Consider the following 25,374-nt stretch of genomic DNA (forward strand, 5'->3'; position numbering starts at 1 on the left):
ACTGCCGTGGCCTCTCCCGCTGCGGAGCACAGGCTCCGGACGCGCAGGCTCAGCGGCCATGGCTCACGGGCCCAGCCGCTCCGCGGCATGTGGGATCCTCCCGGACCGGGGCACGAACCCGTGTCCCCTGCATCGGCAGGCGGACTCCCAACCACTGCGCCACCAGGGAAGCCCGAAGATGTGTATTGTAATCCGCCTTTAAATATATCCCTTGTAGAATCTCTCGTATATTACCTCCTAAGAGAAAGAACGTTCTCAGTGCAATAAATTCTTGCCCGTGTATGTCAACCTTCCATCCATGAGTCCTGAGACCACAACTAAAGAACATAGATTGTTTTATGATTTTTTAGCTTGGTGAGAGCGCTCATCACAGCAATACAAGGATCTCAGATTACCTTGATAGCAACCTCACTTACTTGTGTTTTTCTTCTTAGAAGTTCTTACCTCATAGTTTGAATAGGAAGCAAAGTTAAATTTCAAATATGTTCTTTGAAAATAAAACTTTATATACTAGTATTTCTTGCCTAACACTAAAAATGTCAGTACACTGGGGAGTGGAAGAGAGGATGCATTTCACTCCACAGAGGAGTTTTCTCAGAAAGCTTTCTTTTCTTGGTTTTTCCTTTTAATTTTCTAGATTGAGGGATGTGTGCTTTCCATTTCTGTTTTGCAGTAATCTGTACATTATAAATGAGCAGAAAATTATACCTCAAAGAATGATTAAAAGCAAATGCTTGGAAGCAGTATAATTACATTTCTCTATGGAATTTTAATACGTTTAATCCAAAGAATGAGGCATTGTCTCTAAATATATATTGTTTAAAAGAGCTTTGTGTGATGCTTGTGCCATGGCACTTATATAGGGCTTCTATAAATTAGGGTATAGAATGTGGGGTTTCATACTTTATAGTTGGGGCAGGGAAAAGAATGACGGGCATGGGCAAGAAAGAGATAATGTTGTGATACTGCAGTGGTGATGGTCCAAAGTAACAAAGCGAGCTTCTTTACAAAGAGAGTATTCATTTCCTGTTCTTACTGTCAGTCCAGAAGGAAGGAGAATGAGAAGTGCTCGGATTGCAGGTGCTCTCGCACACTATTTCGGGCAGTAGGGTTTGCTTAGAAAAAGAGGATAAATATTGATAGGCAGCATCCACATGTTCAACTCTGGTGGTGGCCACTGCAACAAGTAGGAGGTTTGTGCTTTCTGAATTTTAGAAAATGAAATAGAGCCTACCAGGATCCTTCACTTATGTGACAACCCGGTGGTTTTGGAGTGGACATTTATTTTCTCGTCAAACCACAATCCTATCTGGGTTGGTTTTGTGGTTTTCTTCGGACATGCACCAGGAAATAGGGATTAGCAGTATGACCACTCAGGAAACATCAGGATTTTGATCACGGAATGAATGAAACAAGGAACAAGAAAGCAAATTTCTACTGCAGAGGACCACCCAGTGGTCATTTCCTTCTAATTACCTCAGTGAGTCTTAAGAAAGAAGGAAGAGATGGATGGATGGATCTGCACTGATGGTAAACTCTCCGGAGGTTGGATTCCCTTTTCCTCATTCCATTTCCTCCCTCATTTAAACATTCTGTTGATATTTACATAATTCAAATAATGACTTGCTACTCTCTCACCCCTTTTCTTAAGACTTGCTCTGCTATTCACAATGGGGAAAGAGAAGAAAAATACTTTGATAACTATTTGGAAACAGAAATTTTGCTTTTCTGAGGATTCTGTTAAAAAGGTGACCTTTAAAAAAGAATTAGCAGCATCTTTCAACTTTAGGATCCCAGCAAAAAACAAGCATGTTGGAGAGTCATGGGGAAGAAAGATGATGGGAACTGGTATGAATATGAGAAGAAGCTAAAATGTACATCTTTAGTAACAAACCAGACCTTCTTTCTTGGGGAAGCTTTTTTTAAAAAAACGCCTAATTCCTAAATGAGATGAGCATGGGGACAGGGATACAGAAATGTATATGTTAGTTTGGAATATAATGTTAGTAAAGTTTATCCTAAATTAGGACAAAGGCATTAAGAGATGAAGTCAGAAACCCCATAATTTATACAGAGCAACTAATAATAATATGTGCAATCCTTTATTGAACTCTTCCCGTATACCAGCACTCTGTGTGCATAGGTAACACCCCTGTGAGTTAGGGGTTACTACCAATACACAGGTGAAGCAATGGAGAGAAGTGGATTTATATGCCCCAAGTCACATAGTAAGTGGTAGAACTCGAATTTGAATCCATACCTTCCTGGCTTCCACCATACACGTACGCAACTGGACCTCTCTTAACTGAAGCGTACCTAGTTGAAGACCTCCCACACCTAGTTACAAATTTCTTTTTGATTCTAACAAGAGAAATTTAATGAATTAATTTAGAGGCAAAAATTTTATGAAAACTATTGAAGTAACAAGGGGAAGTTTTATTTTTTCCTCTGATACTAGGTTTATCTCACACGCCTCCTTGATGCCCTCTCCAGTGTTTCTTCTCATGGTAGTTTTCTAATTGCAGCTCCCAAGAAGCAGCTTGGTTTGGGTTTATGCAACTGCAAAAGATCCTTTGACAGAGTAGCAGATGGCAAACATTATGGTCATTGACTTTATTTATTTATTTATAATTTTATTTTTGGCTGCGTTGGGTCTTCGTTGCTGTGTGCGGGTTTTCTCTGCGGTGAGTGGGGGCTACTCTTCGTTGCGGTGCGCGGGCTTCTCATTGCGGTGGCTCCTCTTGTTGCAGAGCACAGGCTCTAGGCGTGTGGGCTTCAGTAGTTGTGGCACACAGGCTCAGTAGTTGTGGCTCACGGGCTCAGTAGTTGTGGCTCACGGGCTCTAGAGTACAGGCTCAGTAGTTGTGGCACATGGGCTTAGTTGCTCCGCGGCATGTGGGATCTTCCCAGACCAGGGCTCGAACCCTTGTCCCCTGCATTGGCAGGCGGATTCTTAACTACTGTGCCACCAGGGGAGCCCACATTGACTTTAATTAAAAGTTTTCATGCCGTTCTTTGCATTATTTCTCCCACAGCTATTTGGAGACTGTGTTTAAGATCATGATTTTAGGATCTTAGCCGGCTGATTCTTTCCTGAAAGTTCAAAATGATAGATCATTTCCTGATCAAATAGAATTTCCTTTAAATTCCATTAAACAAGAACCTGTTTTATCTGTGATAATTTTAAAATGAAAAATTTTCAACTGTTTTATAATAAAATGTGCTTCAGGGGACTGTAAACATTCTTCAACTCAATTTTAGAAATCTTAAACATTGAAAACAGAATTACAGAAATAGGTGACACTATATCAATAAATAGTAACATTTCTGGAGTGTTTACTGGGGAGGGTAAGCTCATACATTTGTTATTTCATTTCATTCTCACCACAACTCTGTGAAGTAGGCACTACCACATCTCATCAAATCTAAAATGCCTTCAGTTTAAAATGAGCCATTATTTTATGCACCACTAAGAATGCTGCCAATGAAAACTGCAAGGTGACCACCAGCTGCAATACAACCTTGATTTCAGTGATATCTGAAGAAATAAATGTACATCTTAGAATCCACGAAATACATCAGTATCAGTTTTACATATGAGGGAACTGAGACAGAATTAAATAACTTGCCTGAGATCATCTGGTTTATAGGTAGCCTGCTAGAATCAGAGCCCAGGGCTCTGACTATATGTTTTATGTTCAAACTGTTACACTTGTGCTCTCACAAATGCTTTCATTAAGGGATCTGGGACTGATCCACTTTACTGGATGATTTATCTATATTTGACTTATTAAAATTAAGTTGAAATTGCCTTTTCAAAATTTATACATAATCAGAAATTAGAATTGAAACCCATGTAACTAACATGGTAACGAACTAAAGCAGGGCCAAACACACTAGTATAAAAAGGACATGAAGAGACATTTCACCAAAAATAGACTATTTACTGTTGATGACGATAAAAACCTATGTAAATTTTCCCTACTGTTGAGGGAGCTGGGGAAATGGATACTCTTAAATTATTGGTAGAAGCTTAAGCTGACATATTTCTAAATTGCATCTGTGTATTATTCTGTATCAAAATGGGCATACTTTTTGACCCAGGCATTTCCCAACTAAGAATATGTGCTGAGTTTATGGGCAAACAAGTACATCTGATAAATATACAATGATGTTTCTATGGTCATGAAAAATTAGAAACAATCTAAATGTTCAACAATAGAGAACTGGGTAAACGAATTCTGGTTTTCCCATTCAGTGAAAATTAAGCTGCTATGGAAAACGATGATCTCAATCCATAATTACTGACATGGAAAAAATAAAGCAGCTTATAGACAATATATATTTGCCCAATGAAGAACTGCTTTGAGATGATATCCACTGAATTTCCATCACTCTCACACACACACTAAAAAAGGGTTATGAAGCTACATCGATATTTTAATGCTGTCAAGGAGAGAGTGGAATTCATATTTTTACCCTAGACTCTAAAATGAGTCCCTTCACCTTTCTGGTTCCCTCCTCTGTAAAAGAGAGGGTTAAAAAATAGAATTATTGAATCTTTCCAGTTCTAAAATTTAAATGCACACTCACTAAAGAGAATTAAATACGACACAAGAATTTGTTGGGCCCCATCCAGAGCCTGCTAGTTAACCGAGGTACCAAGTTCAGGTATGATGGGGCTAGGACAGTGCTGAGCACATCGCTAGGCAAGTGTCCTCGTGGAAAGGGCTTTGCATTTCTGTTCACTGGCACCGCCTATCTAGGAGAGAAAATGAAATCGTCAATGAGAGAAAAAGTCAGGCTGATGATTGTTACTGCTGCTGGAGCATCATCACATCAGGGTAAAACAAAAATTTTAAGTGCACCGGGGTTCAGAGTTTGACAAGATTTTAGAACCTGCCAAAACTCTACTGAAACGTGGCTGTGTCTAAAACAAATAGGATACTGTCAGAAACAGAATTTGACTTGTCTATCAGCACCTTTGAAAACAATGTGTATGCAGTTTCTTAGGGCTGATCATTACTTCACATGGTAGTGGCATTTGTGCAGAGTTTTTGTCTGCCTAGATCAAATCCTTGGCTGTGTGTTCTAACTTGGTGGAAATAGCAGAACCAGCGGCAGCCCAAAGGTCTCAAATCATCCTTGTGCATACACTCATTTTGTTTTTCTACTCTGGCTTTTACCCCAGAGGAGATAATGCATTGTCTCCAGGGAATTCAGAGACTATGGTATATGTCTTATAGAATCTAAAGGAGATTGAGTAATACATACACATGTAAAGTTGCATGTATAGTAATTGACATTAGGTGCTCCATTAAGCAATGAAATGTCACAGTGTACCAATTTTTCAGGACAGGTTGCCATGGATACCTAATGTGATAGAGGTAGGGAAAGAGTTGCTTAGGAATTCGATGATTTCATTTTGAGGTGAAGTGAAAAATAAACTGTTTGGAGATAGGAACCATTAAACTAGTTTATATATACAAATACTTGTTTTCAAAATCATCAGTCTTTCAAAATGAGTATCAATTAATGACAGTTAATTTATATTGCCTGTTGTTTTGTAAGCCAAAAAGCTAGGCAGAATTCTTCATTTCAGCTAGGAAATTGTGTGGCATATAGATACTCTTAAGAGAAAATATTTTAATCAAAGAAGAATAAAACTCAAATGTAGAAATACAGAAAGGTGGCAGGAGGCTGTAGTAGGAGGCAAGTTCTCTGAGGGTCTGCTCAGACACACTCAGTACTGTGAACCCTCAGGTAGCCTTTGGATTGGTTACAAAGCAAAGATTTGGGAAAGGAACAAGTTTTAAGAATTAATAAGATGGAACAGAAGCAGTGGTAAGGATGGCAGCTAACTAGTTTGATATGATTTCATGTCCTCCCTTGTGTCTAAGAGCAGTTTGCAACCAGGACTAATTCTAATTCTCCGGTTTCCTGGAGGTATCCCTGATCTCACCCCCAACACTCCCCAGTGGAATTCTCATCTCTAATCGAATAGATTCCAAAACAAGGTCCCTGGAATGGAAGGACAGGGCTCCTAAGGAAATGGGTGTTCATCTAGTTGTGTTCTCAACCATGTACATTTTGTTGACAATAGAAAGATTTTTTGGAATTGGTGCTCCCTTATTGCATCTCTGCTTCCCTTAATACAAGTCATTATTCCCTCTCCTTCCAGTATCTATTTTCCCTTTCTAATCCATCTACTATATGGATACCAAAACAAACAAACAGACAAAAAACTCACCAGGTCAGATCATGTCATTTCTGCACCAGACACTTTTGATAGTTCTCCATTACTTATAGAATAAATTCTAACTCCTTAATATGACATTGGGGAATTCCCTGGCAGTCCAGTGGTTAGGACTCCCAGCTTCCACTGCAGGGGGCCCGGGTTCGATCCCTGGTTGGGGAACTAAGATCCCACAAGCCCCTCAGCCTAAATAAATAAATAAGTAAATAATACAAGGAATAAGATTTTTTTTTAAAGTGCACATTTAAAAAAATATATAACATTAACCCGCTTTAAGAAAGTTCACCCCCAGTAAAACTCTTCAGCCTCTTATGCTACTTTCCACTCATGCAGGCTGTATCTCAGCTTCATGAGAGGACAGGACGTTCTCCAAACTGGCAATGCGCTTTCCTGCCTCCAGCTGAAATGCATTTCTACCTGCTCCCAGCCTGTCAGAGGCCTGTTGTCCTTAAAATACCCCTCCTTCAAAACTCTTCCTCCTCTCCTCCCCTCCTCCCAGGGGAGTTAAAATGTCCCTCTGTTTTCACAGAAGTCTGTTTACACCTCTACTGAGCACTTAGGTTGCTTTTGTAAGACTTTCCTCTACCCCATCAGGATTTGTAGCATAGTGGTTAGAAGTACAGGCTCAGCGTCCTGTAGTGGCTGGAAGTACAGCTCGGAGGTGGTCGTCCTGCATTTGAATCTATCTCAGCTGTTCTACTTATTAGCTTTTTGACCCAGGGCAAGTTAATTAACCACTAAATCTCACTCTATTAGAAACTGTAGATAACATTGGTAGCTCTCTCATAGGCTCGTTTAAGGAATTAGATAACACAAGAAGCATTTAGCCCAGTGCCTAGCACACAGTAAGCCTTAAACAAATGTTAGAAATATACACTGTGTCTCTTTTTATCTCTTCCATCTCAGAGCTCCCAGTGGTACTTTATTTATAGTCGGTACTCAAAAATATTTTTTGATTGAAAACTGTGGCTCGTTTTTCTTTTGGCTGCGTTGGGTCTTCGTTGCTGCACACGGGCTTTCTCTAGTTGCGGCGATCGAGGTCTACTCTTTGTTGTGGTGCACGAGCTTCTCATTGTGGTGTCTTCTGTTGTTGTGGAGCATGGGCCCTAGGCACGCAGGCTTCGGTAGTTGTGGCACTCAGACTCAGTAGTTATGGCTCGCGGGCTCTAGAGCGCAGGCTCAGTAGTTGTGGCACACGGGCTTAGTTGCTCCGTGGCATGTGGGATCTTCCAGGACCAGGGCTGGAACCCGTGTCCCCTGCATTGGCAGGAGGAGTCTCAACCGCTGAGCCACCAGGGAAACCTCCAAAACCGTGGCTCATTTCTACAGAGTTCTCAGTAAGTGTTTCTCTATTAAGCAAGTGATGGAGATATATAAAATTTAGGGAGCAATATTTTGAAATGCTTTACCTAAATATCTGACTATTTTAAGAGGGCAAGTTTAGTGAAGTATACATAATTTACATGTAAATCCTGAATTTTAGAAGACTGTATAGTAGTAAAGCAATGAAAACTTTTAAGTCCTTTACCCATAGAGCTGATGTCATTATTTTTATCCACAGTAATAAAAGTGGATACGATCTGAAAACAGATTGGGTAACATGTAGAGAGATGATGCACAATTTGGAAACTCCAAATTGATGCTAACTTCCTGGAAGAAGCTCTCTCACAGTAACTGTAACAGAAAGGACTTCGTGGAAGGAGAGACGAGGTTAGAGTTTGATGCAGAGTGAGGGCATTTGGGGACTATAGCATCTGTAGGGCTTGAGAATGTTAAGTACGGTCATAAAATGAAGAGACAGTTGAGAGCATACCTTCATAAAATTACAGAAACTTAAAAGTTGAAAAGGATCTCACAGTCCCATTTTCCTAATTTTGTCTGCACATCAAAATGACCTGGTGGGCTTGTTAACATACACGTAGCTTGACCCTACTTCCAAGAATTCTGATTTAGTAGTTCCAGAATAGAACCTAGGCGTGCGCATGTGTGTGTGTGTGTGTGTTTAAATAATTATCCCTGATGTAACAGGTCAGTGGACTGACATTGGCATTTAGGAAGCACTGATCTCCCCTAACCAGAGATTCTCATTATGGGATGATTTTCTCCATCATCTGGTTATCTGGACGCTTTAAATACCTCTGGTAATTGGAACTTACACTAAGACACCCTTTCTTCTTTTGCACTGCCCTCTTTTAAAGGCCTTTGTTGGTTTTAGTTAGAATTTGCTACCTTTTAACTCTGCCCATTGGTTCTAGTACTGTCTGCTGGAGCCATATAAATTGGGTTTGACACCTCCGCCGTCTGCAGCCTTCAGATATTTGGAGACAGTTATGATGCCCTTTTAAAAACCTTCTTTTATTTAGGCTATAGAGCCCTCTCCATCCTTAGTGTGCTATGGCTTCAACTTAATTCAGAAGCCATATAGCCATATATTAAGGACTTAGTATATGCCAGAACTGTGCTGGAAGTTGGAGAACCCATGGGGATCTTCCATTTGAACTAGGAGAGATGAACTTGTAAATAGATACCTTCAGTACAGAGGCAGTGGTGTAAAGTGTGGGTTCTGGAGTCAGACTCTTCTTGGAATCCCTAGTGCAATCACTTGACTAGCTTGGTCTTTCAACAAGCTTTTTGTGTCCTGATTTCCTCATTCTAGGGTGAGAATACTAATATGACCTGTCGCAGAGTACCTTTGAGAGAATTAAAGGTTTTCAGTACAATGCTTGGCATACAGTAAGTGTTCAATACATTTTGGATAAAAAATAAGCTAAGGGCAATAATAGTGATAGGAACAAAGAGGATGGATTACAACTTGGAAGGCACAGTTTATCTGGTACTGAAATAAAAATGTTGAATTAAAGTTTCCATGTTCAAATTCGGTGAATTTGTACATGCTTTTACACGTACATAAAGACCATTTAATCCTTGTGGAATTAAATTAAATACATTGACTCACATCCTTCTTAACACTTACTTTAATAATTTAGGTAGCATCTGATTCAGTTAATATGATAGTAGGAAAAGTAGTTGACATGTTTAAAGGCTTGGTAAGAACAAGAACCTGAAAAGATTTCAATGGATGAGCAGATGGAAATGAAAACTCTTATACATAGACTGTGAGGAGCTAAGTGTAGGCAGAAGGTGAGGAAGATATGGCTTAAGGGAAGGACATTTTAGATTTGGTTTATTATGAGTTAAAATGTGATATATTTGCCAGAAAAGTTAATGTGATTTTCAAACCGTGATAAGAGAAATTTAGGATCCTGAACAGTTGAAGATCATGCCCTATTCTCTGTTTAAAGTTCTAGATCTGTTCTTACTTTGCTCTTATTAACTGGGATGTTAGGCAAGTCAGCTAACTTCCCTGGAACTTAGTTTCTTCACCTATAGTATGGGGATAACTCCTGCCTAGTTGTATTTCTTCTGAATTGTAAAGATCAAATATAATGAATACAAGTGGGACTGTTGTCACTTTAGAGAATTTTGTCACATTTTATTCATATGGTTCAAAACCCTCTTTCCTTGATATGACTGACAATATTACTAGTTTTATTAACCATCTGGAATTTTAATTAACTAAAATTTAAATAACTAAAATCTTAGAGATTGTGCCGTATACTTTATTGTTCATCTTGCTTTGCATTCAGTAGAAATATGGACATCAAAGTGGTTGGTAAATGGTGAATTATTTTTTACCTCTTTTAATTTGTATTTTGACTGGCAAACCTAAGTGTGCATTAAACAGACCAAGGTATTTTAGAATAAGTTGTACTGAAAACCTCAACAGCATCCAGGGCTAAGACTAGGTATAGCAAAAGCAGTATGAACTACCTCATTGCATAGCCAGTGTTCTACTTTTCGGGGAAAAGAATATTGCAGGAATATAGGAAAAGAACAGGGTGGTAGTTTCTTTTACACTCTTTGCTGCTGGTGGCTTGTGCTTTTTTGGGAGGCGGGAATGGTCTCCTTTTCTCCATTCTTTCTCTGTCTCTCTGTCTCTCTGTCTTTCAACTGTTAGAACAACAAAAAATACATAATATGGAGATCAAGAGCCTGCAGATTGCAGTTCTTTCTAATTATATTTTAAACCCAAACATGAACATTAGAATCCTCTTACACACAATATGACAGTTTTCCATCCACCTTACATTGACATTTTGTTTTGTGTTCTCTGTAGCTACCAGAGAGCCTCGATAGGGAAGGAAAGAGACAGAGGGTGAGAAAGAAAGGGACAGTCTAAATGACAGTCTTTTGAATAGTGTAAGTTCAATCTCTAAAACAAAAAGCACGATCTTTTTTTCCCCTAAATAATGTGCTCTCCAGCTTCACCTCTCATCCTGAGAAACATGAAAGAGAAAGTAAAAGAGGTGACCCAAATCACAGAGTGCCTTTGATAGGAGAAATTCAGCTGTTTTGAACACTTAAAATCAAAGGAAGTGGTTTCCCTAATTACATGAACTATGTGAAATCTCTCAGAATAGCTCTTCCACCCCAGGATTCCTTGCACTTTAGAAGTTTGCATAAAAAGCTCACATGGAGAATCAGATGCAAAGTGTTTGATTCAGATTTTATTAGGCAGAAGAGTGCCCACATCCATCCTGCAGTTTGCCAGCTGCTCGGGTTGGGACCACTATACCTGGTTTTGATGTGGATGTCTTTCAGACCTGCAACATTAAGATCTTTGTTCTATCCTTTTCTTACAAGGAGCACCACTTTTCAGAAGCAGTAGCTGTGAAAATATTCAGAAGATTGGTCTTCCCAATTTCTCTCTCAACCTGAAATGGATTCATAGCTGTGTTTGTGAACTTTGCATGGGAAAACATGATTTCCTGGGTTGGTTGCTGGGTCGTGTTAAAGTGTTAGATTTTATTAAGCTCTTCATTATATTTTAATATTTTAAATATAATCATATACCATAAAATTTATATGTAAATTTCCCCATTTACTCTCAGAATCTAGAAATCTACCAAAACACTTGGCCTAAAGAATAGTGATTATAGCTGTATTAAATCTTTTGTATTTTGATAGTCACCTTGTTATTGAGGCATAAAGGGTGGGACAGGTGTGCAGAGAAGAGAATTTCAGATATCCTGAGTTCTCTGGGGAGGCAAGCATCAGTATGGAGGCACCAGAAGACAGAAGCATCCATCTTAATTAAAATGTCAGCTTGAGAGCTTCCCTGGTGGTGCAGTGGTTAAGAATCCACCTGCCAAAGCAGGGGACACGGGTTCGAGCCCCGGTCTGGGAAGATCACACATGTCGCGGAGCCTGTGCGCCACAACTACTGAGCCTGCACTCTAGAGCCCGTGAGCCACAACTACTGAATCCTGTGCGCCTAGAGCTCGTGCTACACAACAAGAGAAGCCACCGCAATGAGAAGCCCGTGCACTGCAACGAAGAGTGGCCCCCGCTCGCCACAACTAGAGAAAGCCCGCATGCAGCAACGAAGACCCAGTGCAGCCAAAATTAAATACAATAAATAAATTTAAAAAAAATTCTTCCATAAAGTACTGACTTAAATTGTAACCCACATAAAATATTCTGACAGTAGGACTGTTGGCTCTTGGGCAGCGAGGTTTAAGTAAAGGAAAATAAAAGTGCCCTTCAACCAACCAACCTACAAAAATCTATTTAAACAATTACATAGCAATTTCTTTGTACTTTAACAATCCTCATTTATTTCACAGAAATAGCTTATTTGAAAAGATACATAGATTGATACGTATTTGTCATTTTAGAGAGAATATTTAAAATCTGAGAGTGTGCATGACTGAACTATGGGACTTTTTTCTTTTTTTGTGTGTTGTGAACTCATTATGGATGGATAAAGATTTGGCTGTTTTGTAGATAGTCTCATCAGTATAATAAGAGAAAGGAGATTTGAAAGATGACGAAGGATTGATATTGTGGTAGGGGTTTTGCTTAATAGGTAGGTTTTCACATAATTGTGAAAAGGTCTGTTATCTTAGAAACCTAATATAATATTCAAAATGAAATTTTTTAAAAAATATTTATTTATTGGCTCTGTTGGCTCTTAGCTGCAGCATGTGGGATCTTTCGTTGCGGCACGCAGGCTTCTCTCTAGTTGTGGTGCGTGGGCTCCAGAGTGCATGGGCTCAGTAGTTGCAGTGCACGGCCTCTCTAGTTGTGGCATGTGGGCTCAGTAGTTGCAGCACGCAGGCTTAGTTGCCATGCGGGCCTAGCTGCCCTGCAGCATGTGAGATCTTAGTTCCCCGACCAGGGATCGAACTGGTGTTCCCTGCATTGCAAGATGGATTCTTAACCACCGGGCCACCAGGGAAGTCCCTCAAACTGAAATTTTAGTAGCTATTTTAGTTCAACAATCCCAAACCCCCATTTTAAAAATCAGTAATTTGAAGTTAAGAACTGTTATATTGGGTAGCAATAAATTCAGCTGTAGGGCCCAGGCCTTTGGTTTGCCTCTTTGGAGCTCTTGTCAGGAGCACACTGTCAAGTTCCTACTGCATCTGTTATTTTTCAAATGACGTTAAACTGCCTACACTATGCTTGTTATAAGAGAGAAGGTTAAATATGCTTGAATGATAAGTGTTTGATAACACTTTAACATGAGCAGTAAAAGGTCATTTTGCGCTTCTTCTTCCTAGTATTTCTAACAACTAAGAAATAGTGCCACATAAATCACGATTCAGCTTCTTGTTCGCAGTCAAGACTGTATCTAAGTCATCCCAGAGACTGAGAATTATATGTCATGTTAAAATTCCACCACCTCTCTGGAAAACGGGTTCTGTAATCCTTACCATTCAGAAGTCTGCTTAATGGCTGGCTTAAATAACTTCTGTTAAGGTTTTAACTCAATACCCCTTGCATTATCCTCAAATGATTATAAATAATATTATTCAGATAGTACTTTTACCATTTACAAAGCACTGTTATATTATCATTCCATTTACAAAATGATGAAACAGGTTTAGTGTGACTCCCAAAATTATACCTTAGAAACCAGAGCTTAATCTTAGGTTTTTTGGGTCTGGATCCAATACTCTTTACCCACGATAGAATCTCAGCTTTGGAAAAGACCTTAACTGACCATATTTCTTTTTTTTTTTTCGCGGTACACGGGCCTCTGACCGCTGTGACCTCTCCTGTTGCGGAGCACAGGCTCCGGACGCGCAGGCCCAGCGGCCATGGCCCACGGGCCCAGCCGTTCCGCGGCATGTGGGACCCTCCCGGACCGGGGCACGAACCCGCATCCCCTGCATCGGCAGGTGGACTCTCAACCACTGTGCCACCAGGGAAGCCCGCAACTTGAATTTTTAACTTTGTATATTGAGGTACCATGTGACTCTATATAGAGCTACCTCATTCCTTTTAATAACCTTTATACTTTGTGTTTAAATAGTATTCATTTGTTTACCTTTTCTTTATTATACTAAATTATATTCTTGGCCAATGTACAATAAAAATTTACTAAACATGTGAAGAAACATGAAAATGTTTCAAAAGGAACAAACTGTGAGCTGACCCAGATGTTGTAATTAGCAAACAAAGACTTTAAAGCAGCTTTTATAAACATGTTCAAGAACTTAGAGGAAACCATGGCCCTAATGAGAGAATAGAGTGGGAAATTCAGCAGAGAAATGGAAACTAAAAATTCTAGACCTGCAAAACTGCATTTTCTGAAATGTAAATTTTACTAGATGGGGCTTAACAGTAGATTAGTAAATGAAAAGGAAGTGTTAGTATATGTAAAAACAGATTAATAGGGTTTATCAAATCTGAAGGACATAAGAAAAAAAGACTGAAAAAATTGAACACTCAGTAATATGAGACAATATCAATCAATCTAATATACATGTAATTGGAATTCCGGGGGAAAAAAAAGGAGGATGAACAGAAAAAAATTGGAAGAAATGATGACTTCAAGTTCTCCAACTTTGGTAAAAAGCATACACTTATAGCTCCAAAAAGCTCAGCAAGGGCTTCCCTTGTGGCGCAGTGGTTAAGAATCCTCCTGCCAGTGCAGGGGACATGGGTTTGAGCCCTGGTCTGGGAAGATCCCACATGCCGCAGGGCAACTAAGCCCGTGCGCCACAACTACTGAGACTGCTCTCTAGAGCCTGCGTGCCACAACTAAAGCCCGCATGCCTAGAGCCTGTGCTCCGCAACAAGAGAAGCCACCACAATGAGAAGCCTGCACACCACAACAAAGAGTAGCCCCCACTCACCACAGCTAGAGAAAGCCCACGTGCAGCAGCAAAGACCCAATGCAGCCAAAAATAAATAAATAAAATAAATAAATAAATTTATTAAAAAAAAAAAAAAGCTCAGCAAACCCCAAGCAGGATAAATTAAAGACAAAAATTAAAAACCAAAAACACTACACCTAGTCACATCATAGCTAAACTGATAAAAATCAAAGGGAAAAGAAAACTAGGAAAAACAGTCAGAGAAAGATGACACATACATAAAGAAGAAAAATAATTCAAATTTCTGGTAATTTCTCCTCGGAAACAATGGAGGCCAGAGGCATTTTTAAAGTGCTGGGTGAAAAAAAGAACTGTCAACAGAATTTCTATATCCAGTTAAAGTATTCTTTACAACTGAAGGTGAAGTAGACACATTTTTAGATAAATGAAAATTGAGACAGTTAGTTGCCAGCAGATCTGCACTACAAGAAATGGTAATTTTTAATATGAGGATAAACATAAAAGACAATCTTTTTATTTTGTTAATTTCTTCAGAAGACAGCTGTTTAGAGGAAGAGTTGTTCTGTCATATTATGGATTTTATAATGTATGTACATTAAATTACATAATGCAAATGACACAAAGGATGGGGGCATAAGAAAATTACTTACAGTTTATGTGTAGCACAAAATTAGATCTAGTAGACTGTGATAAAGGTACAGATTGAATTCCTAGAGCAACCACACACACACACACACACACACACACACACACACACACACAAGGTATTGTGTAAAACCCAATGGAGAAATGAAAATGAAATACCAAAAAAAAAAATTATTAAGCACAATGAAGACAGGGAAGGAGAAAAAGAGGACCAAAAAACAAATGGAACAAATGGAAGAGATAACAGTATAGTAAACTTAAAGCGATCGACATATATAATAACATTATGTATAAAAGGATTAAGCACCCCAGTTAAATGTCAGAGATTGTCAAAGTGGATAAAAAAAGCAAGACCCAACTATAAACTATATTCAAGAAATGTATTTTAAATATTAGAGATCTGTTGAAAGTGAAAAGATGAAGATATCTTACACAACTGGAAAGCATAATAAAGGTGCTGTGGTTCAGGAACCAAGAATATTACCAGAGATAAGGATATTGATTTAATAATGACCAAAGGGTCAATTCCTTAAAAGATATAACAATCGTAATTGAGTATGTAAATACTGACTAAGCTTCAAAATACATGAAACAAAACCACCAGAACTAAAGACAGAAATAGACAAATCCACCATTATATTTGTAAATTTTAAACATCCCTCTCTAGGGAAATAAGAACAAAGGGCGAAGTATGTGGGGAGGGATGTGGAATTTCCATCCTCTGTCCATGCATACCACTCTCCCAGCACCTCCATGTGTTCATCCACCTGGAAGACCTCTGAACCCTGTTCTTTTGGATTTCTATGGAGACTGTTACATAGGCACAATTGATTAAAGCATTGGCCCTTGGCGATTGATTCAACCTTCAGCCCCTCTGCCCTCCCTGGAGGTCAGGGGGATGGGACTGAAAGTTCCAACCCCCCTAATCACCTGGCTGGTGCTCCTGGCAACCAGCTGCCATCCTCAGGTGTTTTCCAAGAGCCATCTCATTAACATAACAAAAGGTACCTTTGTTGCTCTCAGTATTTAGGGAATTCCAAGGGTTTTAGGAGCTCTGTGCCAGAAATGGGAACGAAGACCAAATACATATTTCTTATTATACATCACAATATCACATACTTTATTCCTTTTATTGCCAAATAATATTCCATTGTATGAATATACCACATTTTATTTATCCATTCATCAGTTGATAGACGTGTGGATTTTTTTCTGCTTTTTGCCTATTATGAATAATGCTGTTATGAATGTTTGTGTATGGACATATGTTTTTAATTTTCTTTAATTTTAGTTGCTGAGTCAGATGGTAACTATATGTTTATTATTTGAGTAACTGTCAGATGGTTTTCCAAAGTGGCTGTACCATTTTACATTCCCACCAGAAGGGAATGAGGGTTCTAATTTCTCTACATTTTCACCAGTACTTGTTATTGTCTTTTTTTATTATAGCCATCCTAGTGGGTATGAAATGGCATTTAATCGTGTTTTCTAAAATTTAATTAAATTAATTAATTTATTTCTAAATTTATTTATTTTATTTTATTTATTTTTGGCTGTGGTCGTCGTTGCTATGCGAGGGCTTTCTCTAGTTGTGGCGAGTGAGGGCTACTCTACAGCACGCGGGCTTCTCACTGAGGTGGCTTCTCTTGTTGCAGAGCACAGGCTTTAGGCATGCAGACTTCAGTAGTTGTGGCGTGCAGGCTCAGTAGTTGTGGCTCACGGGTTCTAGAGTGCAGGCTCAGTAGTTGTGATGCATGGGCTTAGTTGCTCTGCAGCACGTGGGATCTTCCCGGACCAGGGATTGAACCCGCGTCCCCTGCATTGGCAGGCAGATTCTTAGCCACTGCGCCACCAGAGAAGTCCCTCATTGTGGTTTTGATTTGCATTTTTCTAATGAATAATGATGTTGAACATTTTTTTGTATGCTTATTGACCATTTATATCTTTTTTGGAGAACTGCTATTTAGATTCTTTGCCCATTTTTTAACGGGGTTGTCTTTCTGTTATTAAGTAATAAGAGTTTGTATATATTCTAGATATAAGCCCTTTATCAGATATATGATTTATGGATACATTCTCCCATTCTATGAGTTGTCTCTTCATTTTCTTAATGAAGCCTGTTGAAGCAGAAATGTTTTTAATTTTGATAAAGTCCAATTTATCTATTTTGTTGCTTGTACTTTTGGTATCATATCTAAGACAGCTCTGCTTAACCCAAAGTCATGAAGATTTACTCCTGTATTTTCTTCTAAGAGCTTGATAGTTTTAGCTCATCGTTTTTGTCTGTGATCCATTTTGAGTTAATCTTTCTGTATGGTGTGAGGAAGGGGTCCGACTTCATTTTTTTGTGTGCGTGAATAATATCTTCTTACATCTTCTTAGAATTTTGTTATAAGGTCACATTAGCTATAACGGGGCTTGTGGGATGAAAGTTTTGGTTGGGGACCTTGCTACCCTAAACAAAATAGAATGCAACCAGCAGCAGCTGTCAGTTTTTACTTTTCACCCAAAATAGTGTACCACCAAATTTCATGAAGAATTATCCTAATCTTTCTGAAATATGAATTTGATCAAGAGGCATTCTATAACTGGCTTCAAAAAAGACTTTTTAAAAAGTTTCCTGGGGCTTCCCTGGTGGCGCAGTGGTTGAGAGGCCGCCTGCCGATGCAGAGGACACGGGTTCGTGCCCCGGTCCGGGAAGAGCCCACATGCCGTGGAGCGGCTGGGCCCGTGAGCCATGGCCTCTGAGCCTGCGCGTCCGGAGCCTGTGCTCCGCAACAGGAGAGGCCACAACAGTGAGAGGCCCGTGTATCGCAAAAAAAAAAAAAGAAAAAAAATTGGCTAAAAAGTTTCCTGGATTATATTTGTTAACACGGTTTTCCAGAAGGTAATGTGGAAAGCTGAAAAGAAATGCTATTTATTACAATTAAAGTATTTATTTCACTCTTCTTTATGCCTCCACTCAACTATTTGCCCACCATCACTCTCTCTCTCTCTCTCTCTCTTTCTCACACACACACACACACACACACACACACACACAGTGTAGTTTTTGCCTGCTAACATTACATTATATTAATGCATTTGACAAACATATCCTTAAGGACATGTTGGCCTCTCTGCTAAAAAACAGGTCATAGTACCTCCCTGGTTCTTGGGTCGTAAAAATTTCTGAACACTGCTTAGTAATATGTTATGCAGTGAGTGGCAGGATGTCTAGTGGCTTTCAGTACATGTTCAACTCCAGAACGTTTCCTTTGTTTTATTCTTCTAAAGCAACTTGGAATTTATTCACTATTTCCTGATATTGTTGAGATGGGTTATGTGAGTACCATGGACCCTGGTTGAGCTTTCTCCCAGGCAAGTTAGCAAGCTCAGTGCACTGACGGGTGAAGAAAGCTTCACTCTCCTGCCTCCCCCTCACCACAGGTCATCTTTTCTAACTTCCTAATGGTGCTTGGAAACTGTGCAGATTGTTTAACAGGAAATGTATAAGTGTTGGTTGCTTTGCTGATTTCTATGGAATGGTCCCTCTTGAACTTCATGGCTTCTTTGGCTGTGTAGCTCTAGGACTAAGATTGATGATGAAGTGAAACCTGCGTGGCTTCTGAGGTTCCACTGATGCCTCCCCTGCCTTCCCTCTGTCTCTTGTCTTTCCTGCTCTGCTAGATTGAGCTGCTTTTGCTAACTCACTTGGTTAGAGCAAGGTGTTTTTGAAGATGTGGTCAAGGGCTATCTCTATAAAGCTGGCTTCTTATGGAGAAAAATCTGTAATTGTAGAGGAATTCTGAACCCCAAGCAGCTGTTGAAGACATGTAGAACCGGCCACATTGTAGGATATGTATAAATATTTATTATAATGATAACGCTAATAACCATATTGGGAGCTTAATACATCCCAGTTTTCCTGGTGCTTTATAAGCATGGACTCATTTAATGCCTAACAGTAGTAAAATGTATTCTGATACTCCTTTTCATTTTATGAAGTGTTTTCACATTTATTTGCTTCTTCTTAAAAGCCTGTGATAGGAGGCCAGAGAAGACTAGGGTGACCTAACAGCTAAATGTGATGTGGTACTCTGGAGTGGGTCCTAGACCACAAAGAGGACATTCATGGAGAAACAGGTGAAATCCAAACGAAGTCTGGAGTTTTGGTTAATAGTAATGGACGATATTAACTGGGCGAGGGCTCTACAGGGCCTCTATTGTTTTCTATGACTCTAAATGGAATCTGAAGCACAGCTTTCCTCTGAACCTAAAAATTATTCCAAAAGAAAAAGTTTAAAGTTTGTATTATCCCCCATTCCACAGATGTATGGTGTTTGAAAGGCCAAGTAACTTGCTGTATGGCACACAGGGGACTTAGTGAGAAACCAGAACCGAAAAACCCAAGTCCTTGCCTTCCTGATGCCGCACCTGTATTCCTCTCCGTGCTGCCGCAGTAAGAATGCGCTGCTCTCTGGGCCGTCCTCCCAACAGCCTTTAGAGAGCTGAGAGATAATATCCTCACTTTACAGATAATAGATCATTGTGATCCGTGTTCACTCCTGGAAAAATAACTGAAAAATATTTTCCCCATTGCCTTTGAGCCGATAGTCCTTCCATATTTGAATGGAGAATACAGTTACACGTACTGGGCTCATTTGATTAAACTAACACAACAGAGACCTCATTATGATGAATGACAGCCAGGGCCACAGGCAGCTGTTTTGAAAACAAATAATGGTATATTGTGTGCTCTTCTGTGACCTCTGACACAGAGATCTGAGAATAGGCAGAAGATAGAAACACAAGACCTGCCCCACCGAATTCACATTCGTTCTGCAAATGCAGTAATTGTGAGGCTAATGATGGTAAGCTGGATTCCTTACCCCGTGTGTGGAAAAGAGAAGTTATGTTCACTTTCCTTCAGCTTGGCACTTTATTTTTAAAATAGTAGGGGACTTTAAGAGATTTATTTAGAGAATAGAAGAACTAGGCTTAACAACTTTTGGTCTCCTTGGTATATTTTGGTCTTTGGATTTCGATTCTTCCAGCTGCTGTGGTGTTACCTGAGTATGCAGGATGACATATGCCTTCACTCTCTTCCAGTGCTGTATTCACTAGACTCTCTGGTTTGTGGTCACTCTCCTGCCCAGACCTGTGGCAGGACAGGTATTCTCTCCTTTCTGAGTTTCACTGTGCTGTTGCTGTCAGTCTTTGCATCTGTTTTCCAGCACTTCATAGTTCTCACTGATGTTCTGTGTATCTGAATTCAGTTCTGTATATCTTCTAAAAATTTTGTCTGCGTTCACTCTAGGAATGATTCATTGAGGAAAACCAGGTGCCTAGCATGTACTTTCCATGCATGTTTGGCCCTCACAGCTGCTTTAAGTAGATACTGGTTTTCTTATTTTACAGATGGAGAGCAAGCTCAGTGACATTAAGAGACTCGCGAGGCCACACAGCTCACACATGAGAAAGTTGAAGTTCAGCCCCAGGGTTTCCGACTCCAAAGTAATGAGGCTACAGTGTAGCTTTGCCACAGAAACCACTCTCCAGGCCAGTGCACATTAGACTCACCTAAGAAGCTTCTAAGACACACCCATGCCTGGGTCCCACCCCATACCGATTAAATCCGATTTGAGTCAGAATGTTAGAGTTGAAGGGACTTTAGATCATTCATTCTGTCCTTTTTACCTCCACATTTTGACATTTTATCATTAGGTGAGCTGAGGCCCCAAGTCACATAGCCATCAAGTGTCAGAACCAAGAATAAACGTGGGTCTCTTGATTCTGATTCTAGAGTTCTTTCCATACCCAGATCAAATAAATATGTTAGAGTATTTACTATATTAGGCATATGTATTGTCACAGGTGAGTTTGTCCATTTATATGAAATATATAGAAATGTGTGTCCATGCACATCTGTGTACATGTATAGAGCATGTTCATCTATCGACATTCATTTGTGAGAGAGGCAGTACTGTGTCATGGTCTAAATCATAGGCTGTACAGCCAGACTGCCTGGTTTGAATCTTGGCTTCACTGCTTCTCAGCTATCTGACCATGAGCAAGATACATAGCCTCCGGTTCTGTAGTTTCTTAGAGATAAACTGGGGGTAATAATAGTATTTACTTTGTGGATTAAATGCATTAATGTCTGTAAAGTGATGAGACAGTGTTAATACACAGGAAGCCCTGCGTGAGTATTAGGTAGAGCAGTGTGTGAGTGATGGTGTGTTCAGCTTTCAACTTCTGAATCTCAAAAGTTATTACATTCATTGATTGCAAAAGAATTATAAAATGATAGTATTTATGGGAGCTGGTCCATCTGTATCAAGTCGCTTTCTCCCAGCCTTAAAGAAAATGGTATAGCTTTCTTTAGGCCCTTAACAAGGTGTATGTTCTCATGCTTCATAACCCACAATCTTCTATCCAACTCCTTCGGAAAACATGCCGATGTTCTGGTTTATTTTCTTCTTTATCTCTGGGTTCACTGTTGGACCTCACTACTTAGGGAGACCCTGTATCTCTGGGCTCACTATTCCATCCCGGCTATATTCAGCAATGACTTTCTGTGTGTTTTGTTAACAAAGGTCTCGGGCTCCCAGAAGTGTTGCTCTTGTTGATATATAACATACGTCATCTCCAGGTTTATATTTGTTTACATGCAAAATGATTCTTGTGTTTTGAGGGTCATATGCCATTGATAAGCATAATTATACAGAAAATCTTGAATTATTTTCTCTGAGACTTTTAGTGATGATAATGGTCTGTTGCATGAGAAGAGTTCCACCTAGGGCACTCAGAATATAAACTGAGGCCTGTCTCTGATCTCTCCAGGGTTCTAAGCGTTGTTGCATGAAATAAAAGGAATCCTGTTACACAAACACTGCTTCAGTCAACAGGTGCGGGAAGAATGTTACAGTATCATTAAGTACCACTATCAAATGCCAAGAAAAAGGGACTCTCTTTCTTTCTGCTCAGAGGTATCAATGTTAAGGTATTAAATAGAGCCACAGTCAGATTAAGGACACCAACTGACTCTTCAAGCAAAGAAAAATCAGAATTTGGGGTGTGATGGTGTTTGGAAATGACATAAAAATCTGAGCAAGCAAGTTCAAGGAACACAGGAAGTTACATAGGTCAACTCAGGTAACTTGAGACAACAGAATAGGCTATCTAGAAAAGTAGTTTCCTACTATATGGGATCGAAGGCTCCCAAGGATATAGGGAAGGCAACTTCTAGGGAAAGCTGGTAGCTGCCCAAATAGCTCACTAGTAAGGTAGCTTCTGCCCTTTTTTTTTTTTTCTTTTCATTTTTGGGCTGCACCATGTGGCATGTGGGATCTTAGTTCCCCGACCAGGGATCGAACAGCGACCCCTGCAGTGGAAGCACGGAGTCTTAACCATTGGACCACCAGGGAAGTCTCAGGTAGCTTCTGCTTTATGTGATCAGAAATTTCAGAGTTGAGTGGACTCAGTGCTAAATCATGCTAACATATTTGACTGCAACTGAAGAATAAAGTCAACTTACTAATTTTAAAATTTTCCATTCATAGGTGAGACATTGCTTTGTGAGTGTGGACTCAGAACAAGAGGAGTTAGTAATGGGATTTGAATATGTTCTACTACTGCATTCTGCTGCTAATCTAATTTATCTGCCCTCCAACAGGACCCGCCTCATTGGAGAAGTTATTATGCTTTACAGACTTCCCTGCCAGTGCTTATTATCTCTTTTTTCTAGGCCTTTATGGCTGACCATCCCTAACTACCACTAACTACACAAATATATACATGTGTACACACATGCACACACGTGAACTTTAAGTATGTCAATACTTTCAATCAAGTTATCTCCCACGCTGCTGGCCTGAAAGGATCTTTTCACTTTAGAGGGACTTGGCATATCTCTGCTTTCACCTGTTTAAGTCAGTCATTTCCAAATTCCCAGCAATACATCACTGCTTTCCTGGTGTTAACTTGTCCTCAGGAGTGTTCAATCAGAGGTGGAATGCCTATTTCTTAAAATAATACTAAGGGAACTACTTCATTAGAAGGACAGTTGGAGTAGATCACCTTTAAATTCCAACTAGTGGTAAATTAATAATTCTCTTACCTCTGCAGGCCAGGCTGGAAGGTCTGTTTAAACATTAATATGTTTTCTTACTTTTTAGGAGTCTCTCCTACTGACATTCAACCTGAAAATCAGCTTAGCATGTATTGTCATGTTGCTGTAGGTTTGCAGGTCCATTACCTATCTGTGTTCTACATATACTCCATGTTCCAACCAAACAAAAGTGCTTCTGTTTCTCAGATATGCTGCCCCATGCTGTGTCTCTACCAAAGCTCTTGCTCTTCCCTTTGCTTGGAATGCCAAGCCTTCACCAGCTATAAATCAAAACTGAATTCAGGGGCTTCCCTGGTGGCGCAGTGGTTGAGAGTCCGCCTGCCGATGCAGGGGACACGGATTCGTGCCCCGGTCCGGGAAGATCCCACATGCCGCGGAGTGGCTGGGCCCGTGAGCCATGGCCGGTGAGCCTGCGCGTCCGGAGCCTGTGCTCCGCAACGGGAGAGGCCACAACAGTGAGAGGCCGGCGTACCGCAAAAAAAAAAAAAAAAAAGAAAAAACTGAATTCATTCTGCATTGTCTAGTTGAAGCTTTCCATTATCCCCCAGCTTCACCTAATCTCCACATGGGTCCTCCACAACACTTTGTACTTCTTACAGTGGTTGTGTTGCATCTTGTTATTGTGCGCTTTTATTGTTCCCCTGATATTGTGTAAGTCTTGATGGTAGAGGTTTATTTTATTCTTATATAACTTACAATGCCTGTGTCTGATCCTTGTTTTCATTCATACCAGGATATAGCACAGGTATAGATGCTAAGGACAGTACCAGACTGTTAAGGGGAGGTTATGTTTAACTTAAAAACTCAAAACAGAACCTATAAAGGGTATATTTAAAAGAAAAGATCAGAATTCAGAGTTAGTTAGGGAAACTTTAACAATAGAATAAAAATCCAGCCAAATATAATTGGATTAAGAAGTGAATAGAAAGCAAGGAAACAGAACTTAGTGTAAAGTATTATTTCAAGACATTTTGATGTTTAGGAAAGTAGTTTGAGAAGGAGAGAGGGTCAAGGAAAGTTGTTTGTTTCTTGGAGAGATGAAACTCAAGCATTTTTTCGGCCTAGAGGATAGAACTAGAAAGAGATTAAAGGCTCCGGGAAGGATATAATTGATGGATCGTAATGTCCTGAGGGAAGAAGGGGAGCTATAAAGAGCACAGGTGTCAGGGTAAGGTCTGGGGGAGGAAGGATAGATAGAGGCAGATAGAAAGGCAGGAGCATAAGGAAGGAATACTGAAGGCAGTTATGCCTGTTTCCCCAGTGTAGAGTAGTCATAGTAACCTGAGACTGAAAAAGGCAAGAGTAGCTAAAGGACATGAAAATAGTCGAGGTTTATTGTAGCTGATTCATAAAGGTTGTCTTGTTTACTACTTGATATCATCATTGTCTGTCTTCCTCTACTAGACCGTAAGCTCCATGAAGGCAAGGGTTTTGCTATCTTGTTCATCCCTCTCCTCAGCACCAAAAAAATGGTGTCTGGCACATAGACACTCAGTAAATATTTGTTGGGTGAACAGAGAATGAAGAAGGGAGCTGGGACGTCCCTGGTGGTCCAGTGGTTAAGACTCCACACTGCCAATGCAGGGGGCACGGGTTCGATGCCTGGTTAGGGAAGATCCCGCCTGCTGCCTGGTGCAGCCAGAAAAAAGGGAGCACACTGGAGATACTCAAAATTACTGCTACAGTTTTTTAGCTTTCAATAATTGGAGATGTAAACAGAACTCATTGGATGAGATTGGTGAGAAAGCTCTCTAAAGGAGGCTGACCTAAGAGGATGCCCTTATACACTTTCCTCCTTCCTGCTGCGTGGAATGTAAATATAATGGCTTGGAACCTCAGGGGTTGTATTGTGACCATCAGGTAACGTTGAGGATGCCAACCAGTGCTAAGGGAGGATGGTGGGATGGAGGTAATTGTGGGGCTGCCATATTGGGCTTCGTGCAGCCTTCATGTTTTGAGACAATATAAACTACTTCTTTAAACTACTGCTATTTTGGATCTCTGTTTCTTTCAATAGAACCCAGTTGATTAGAAAGGAAGAACTGAACGGAATTAAGGGACTAGAGACCTCAATGTGACCAACTGAAGAGCAGGTTTAAGGGGAATAAGGCTAAAAGATTAAGGTCAAGGAGGGGCTTCTAAGTTTGCGATGGGTGGGTAATGGAAGGATC

General features: G+C 40.0%; 1 protein-coding gene across 5 annotated transcripts in view; it reads left to right on the forward strand.

The window, feature by feature from the left end:
• The window catches only part of MAP3K20 (mitogen-activated protein kinase kinase kinase 20), a 171,021-nt gene that overhangs the window by 41,925 nt on the left and 103,722 nt on the right, over positions 1–25,374 (forward strand). The gene's annotated exons all lie outside the window — the stretch shown is intronic.

The sequence above is a fragment of the Orcinus orca genome, chromosome 7 (genome assembly GCF_937001465.1).
Source record: "Orcinus orca chromosome 7, mOrcOrc1.1, whole genome shotgun sequence".
NCBI lineage: Eukaryota > Metazoa > Chordata > Mammalia > Artiodactyla > Delphinidae > Orcinus > Orcinus orca.